Source organism: Culex pipiens, chromosome 2 (genome assembly GCF_016801865.2).
Source record: "Culex pipiens pallens isolate TS chromosome 2, TS_CPP_V2, whole genome shotgun sequence".
Lineage (NCBI taxonomy): Eukaryota > Metazoa > Arthropoda > Insecta > Diptera > Culicidae > Culex > Culex pipiens.
Window position 1 is genome coordinate 128,366,339 of NC_068938.1, and position 6,000 is coordinate 128,372,338.

The following is a 6,000-nucleotide window of genomic DNA, read 5'->3' on the forward strand; positions in this document are numbered from 1 at the left end:
ATATTTTTTCCTTAAAGTAGACATTCTGACGATTCCAAAACACTATAAAACATTGAAGTTTGGTGCTATTTTGCATATTTCCGCATATTGCAGGCTTCGGGTTTGACTGTTAAAGTTATGATGGTACAACCTAAAATAAGTGAAATATCAATGAATTTATGAAAACATTTTTTGCCTGAAGTTTTACTTCATTTTTCGATCTGGTCCCAATTCTAAATTTGCAAAAAGTTTAAAAGTGCTCGGAAGATCCCATTTTATGAATTTTTTTTTTCAAATACCTGAATTCCTGAGTTAATTTAACAATAGAAACATGCTTAAAAATGTTGTTTTCCATCCAATTATACCCTTTTAAATATGGATTTTAAATTGAATAATTTTGAAATTTTGAAATTTAATTGAATTTAACAGCTTTTAAAAGATTTTTGACGGTTTTGAACTATGTATCCCAATTTGCTCCACTTCCTGGTGGCCTGAGTGCTCATATTTGTTAGTTCTATAAGTCCATATAACTCCTGACAATTTCAGTCAGATTGGTGAGGTCCAAACAACGTCTCAAGTATTCAACCCTCTACAACCCAACCCCGCCTTCAGACGGGCTTCGAATTAAAAAAATCGCTGAAAATCAATTTTTCAACCAATTTTTGATCTTCAAAAGCATTGGAAAGAAGAACTCTTAAAATTTTAGACAGTTTATGGGTTGGAAGTTTTACTTGTTTTATGTGATTTTGCAAATGTTTTAAAAAATGTCATTTTTTTAGAGGTCATTTTTAGCAGTGTTTTTTACTAACATTTCTTATATTTTAGGTAAAAAGAAGTATGCAGTGATTTTTCTGATGCCCCAGACTATGACTTTACGCATTTATTTACAATTTAAATGATAATGGTGCCAAATAGCAGAAAATATGAAAAACGTGCAAAAAATTGAAAAAGTTAGTGTTAAAACATGAAAAAAAAGATAGGCAAAATTTAATGATAGGAGATGGTAGAGAAGGCCAAATACTACCAAAAACAAACATAAACTAAGCAAAATAAATGCAGATTAAAATACTAAAAATGAAACAACAAAAACGCAAAACAAGAGAAATAAAGTTTTTCGTTGAACAAAAGTTGCTCAAAATGACCTCCGAACACGGGAAAAGTAAAAATTTTCGAAACAAAAATTTGGGCAGCAGAGCGTTAAGATGACTTTTTATTTGTTGCAATCATTTTTTGGTGAGGTTTTGAAAGGGGGCAAAAACATAAAATAAATTTGTAATGGCCTAAAACCATTCGAAAAATATTTTTGGACTACAGTTTTCAATGTAAATAAGTTAGGAATCGAAAAGTACTTTACAGAAATTGTGATGAAGACAAACGATGGTCGGATTAATCATGCGATCCATCGGTCGTAACTCTCGGGATCTTAAAGAAGACCCAGAACATCACCACATATCGGTAGACTAGCCCCTGAACCTCCCTGAGGCTATCCGGATATGATCTGAGCTAAAAACCATCGACCTCTATCTTGTTATGGCGGTAGACCCATCGGTCGTAACTCCCGGGACTCTACAAAAGACCCAGAACATCGCCACACATCGGTAGACTAGTCCCTGAACCTCCCTGAGGGTACCTGGATATGATCTGAGGTCAAAAACCTCCGACCTCTGTCTTGTTACGGCGGTAGACCCATCGACCGTAACTCCCAGGGCACTACAGGTGACCCAGAACATCACCACATATCGGTAGACTAGTCCCTGAACCTCCCTGAGGCTATCCGGATATAATCTGAGGTCAAAAACCATTGACCTCTATCTTGTTACGGTGGTAGACTAATCGGTCATAACTCCCAGGACTCTACAGAAGACCCAGAACATCACCACATATCGGTAGCCTAGTCCCTGAACCTCCCTGAGGCTATCTGGATATGATCTGAGGTCAAAAATCTTCGACCTCTATATTGTTACGGCGGTAGACCCATCGGTCGTAACTCCCGGGACTCTACAGAAGACCCAGAACATCACCACACATCGGTAGACTAGTCCCTGAACCTCCCTGAGGCTATCCGGATATGATCTGAGGTCAAAAACCACAGTCACAATCGCTACCTCATACTTGTACGGCGGTGAACACATAGGCCTTAACTTGAGGAAGTTTCGGATGACCTAGAACATCGTAAACATTGTAAATTTGGTGTAGCTGTATAGCTGACTTCATAACGATTCCAAAACACTATAAATTTGCATAGTTATGATGATTTTTTTTTTAAATATAGGCCATGTCTCCCATATAGCCAAAATCCCATAAGCCCTGTACCTCGCATATGCGTGCTTCGCATAAGAAACCCCCATTTGAGTTGCATATGCGAGGTTTAACTGTATTTGTTTCTGTAGTAAGAATGTCAAACCTACAAATTTTATCTAAATTTTACTTCTTACAACATATCTACATGGAGTATGGGGTCTAGAATCCCAAAAATCATTGGACGTAGTATTAGAACAACACCTACGGGACTGTTTCATGAAAATTGTTCACTTTCAATAGTTTTATTACTTTAAAGTTTTGTAAGCCTTAAGGCAGTAAAAAAAATATTTCTGTTCATTTTTCCCGGGAGTTTCAAATCAAAAAAAATCCCGGGAGCCAGATCTCCGGATAGATCCGGACAACTTTTTCATCAAGATATTTGAGATCCGGCCTCTAAAATGTGTACAAATGACACTTAGGTGCTCATAATTTTTGATAGGGTTATCAGATCTTCAATCTTTTGGGCTTGTTGGAAAGGTCTTTCAAACACTTTTCTAAAAATGTATGATCAGACGGGTTTGCTTACAAAACCCACCCTTTTTGCAATCTTTCAAACTTTAGCCAGAATCGTCTTTTTAGCATAACTTTTGAAGTACTTATCAAAACTTTAATAAAAAAAAACATAATATTGACTAGGGTCTTGTGGGACTCCAAGATGGATCGAATGAGACCAGAACGGTCCAAATCGGTTCAGCCAGTCTGGAGATAATCGAGTGCATATTTTTCGGTGCACGGACTTACAGACATACACACGCACAGACATTTGCTCAGAATTTGATTCTGAGTCGATAGGTATACGAGGTCGAATTAAGAAGTTCATTTTTCGAGTGATTTTATACACGGAGAGACTGTGCCCAGAAATTTTAACAATTAAAATTGTTGATTTTACTTTCGTAAATTTTAACAAAAACGTACTTGTCACTGCCAATTTTCAGTTAAATTAACCAAAATTCAGTATTAATTTAATAACCTGTTTGTTGAAAATGCTAAAGGCAAAAAGCTAACAGATTTCCCGAACTCGAATGAACGTGTTCGGCTGTTAGCTTTGGTTTTAGAAAAATCAAGATTTTTTTTGTTGAATATAATTAACAATTGGTTGAATATTTAAAAGATAAACTTGGGTTTGTTTACGTCTGTCATTTGAAGTCTGGATCCAAACGAGAGCGGTCGATTTGTTGAGTTTGTGTTGTTAATTATGAAGTGAGAGGATGTGAATGGTGAAAATTACACTATTTGGCTAATGTTGAAGTGGCAAATCAAAGTGTCGCAACTGGGGAGGTGGAATTGGTGAGTAGGTTTGTTGATGGTTTCTTTGCAGGTGATAAACTATGATGAGCAAGAGGACGACCTTCACCATGAGGACCTCTAATGCAAGTGAGTTGAACACGTTATAAGAATGTTTGATGGAAAGAGAGGGCAGTAGAAGGGAGATGCGGGCCAACTCTTAACGGATGGAGCATCCCGGGCAAATTTAACAAAATGCTGGTTAATCCAAGTAAGTATGGGTTTATTTTTGCACAATAATTTATCTAATGTGATTCTTATAAGAAAACTGAATCATTTAAAAGCTTCACGCTTACGACGGATAAAATCTTAATGAACCATTATTTTTTTTCAGAATCATCAATTATAAAATACATAGAAATGCGTACATGACAACATAAAAAAATAGAGTTGAAGTAAAATATCAAAAAATAAAAATATATAAAATATATAAAAGGAGATAATTATTATCTTGAAAGTTTTGTTGCAATACGACTGCTCAATAAACTGGTAAGTTAAACTCAAAATATTTTTTTCAGGATTCGGAGTACGTTGTATAAATTAAATCAAATGCAGTAAAAGTGTGTTTCCAAAAGTAATTGTTAAATTAATGCAAGCTTGGTAAGTAGCATTATTGATATTTCTTCTTTCCTCATTATAATTACATTTATTTACGTTCCTTTTTTCAGTTTATAACCGAAATTAAGAATTTTGTATTAAATTACTAATAAATTCCAAATGTCTATTTGCAGCAAAAGCAGGCCCGTAGCCAGGGGGGGGGGGGGGCTTCCGGGCTGCAGCCCCCCCCCGAAATTTTTTCCATTTTTTTAAAAATTGAACTGCCTTAAACAAATCTTAAATCAATGATTGTGTGTTCTCTTCCCAGAAATAATTTGTAAGATAGAGAATCAAGAATTGATTGATCAAACTAAGTAATTTGCCTGTCCATTGCCGGGCTCAGTTTTTGTAGATCATAGATCCAAAATTTGGATATCCATTCAGTAACATCTCATTTATCTTGTAGTTTTAGCATTACATTGGTTAGGATGGTCCAAATCTGGGCTTACTTGGGGCTATCCCCTGAAATCAAAGATTTACGCATCACTAGCCTAAGTTCCAAAATTTGAGCTTTTTCTGACCACTGACCACCAAGTTTGGGCAAAATCGTCAAATTGTATGGAGAAAAGCAACTGTTTCAGTTTTTGACCAATGGAAGGCGCAATAACTATCCAGTTCTTATCAATTTTCAGAACTAATATCTTCTTTAACATTGGTAAAACTTTCCCGAAGACACCTTATTTTTTTGGGTTTTTTGCTAAAAAGTTATTAACCTTCGAAAATAGCAATTTCCGAGCGGACTGCTCTAAGGGGCTACATAGAAATAATTACCGTCATCTGGGGCGAATCGGGACTACAGTCTGAATAGGGACAGCAAAAATCCTTAGATCTTGTTGTCTTATTTTTGATTGTAGAACTTGAGTATGACCCCTGAAGAACCATAAAATAATTTAGAATTTTTGGATTCAATGTGGCGGTCAAAATGGAGGTCAAGAAATATTTCTGGTGTTTTTTTTAAAGGTCTAATAAACCAAATTTCCAGTTTTTGCTTTTTGGGTGCTTTTGAAACCGTCAGGGGTATTAAAAAACACCCAAAAAGCAAAAACTTGGTGTATTGGACCATTAAAAAAACAGATGCCGAATTAGATGTTAAAAACAAGCAAATAAAACATACCGATTTCATTTGCTCCTGATTCGGTTTTCCGAAGTCCTTCGAATTTCGGATAATCGAAACTTTGGATAATCGAGGCTTCGGTTAGTCGAATTTGGATTGTAAAATTAATAGCCCTCCTTTATTTGCATTAAAACCTTTAAACTGTTAATACATGTTTTTTCTCTACATTTTTCAAAATTTATCATAATTTCTCAAAAATATTTAGATTTTGTTTTAAAAAACGAAAGCATTTAATATGAAAAACATTTGAGTGAATTTTGACTATTATCAGAAATACAATTCTAATTTTATCGTTTTGATTTTAAGAATATGGTTAGTTACATATCTAAGACCTTAGAGAAAAATGCTTGAGAAATATCTGTGTGTATTTTTTTATTACTTTTTCGTAAACCTTTTTTCCGAAACCACTCGTCCAAAATGCTTTTTTTTGGTCACATTTTTTAGTTTCCACCGTGGTCAATCTCCAATTTTTATTTAATATATCAAAAATCGGAAGATCAACTAAGTGAATACTTATTATCAACTAATTTTCACTTTGTGCATGAGCTTGCGATTTTTAAAGGAAGAAATAAAATGATAAAAATATTCAAAACGTTATAAAAAATTGGATTTGGCTTGGATTCAAAAACTCTGAAATTAAATTAATTAAACATCACTTTCAAATTATATAATTTCTGATCAATAATTCATTTTTAAACTATTTAATTTCTATTTTTTGGATTTTA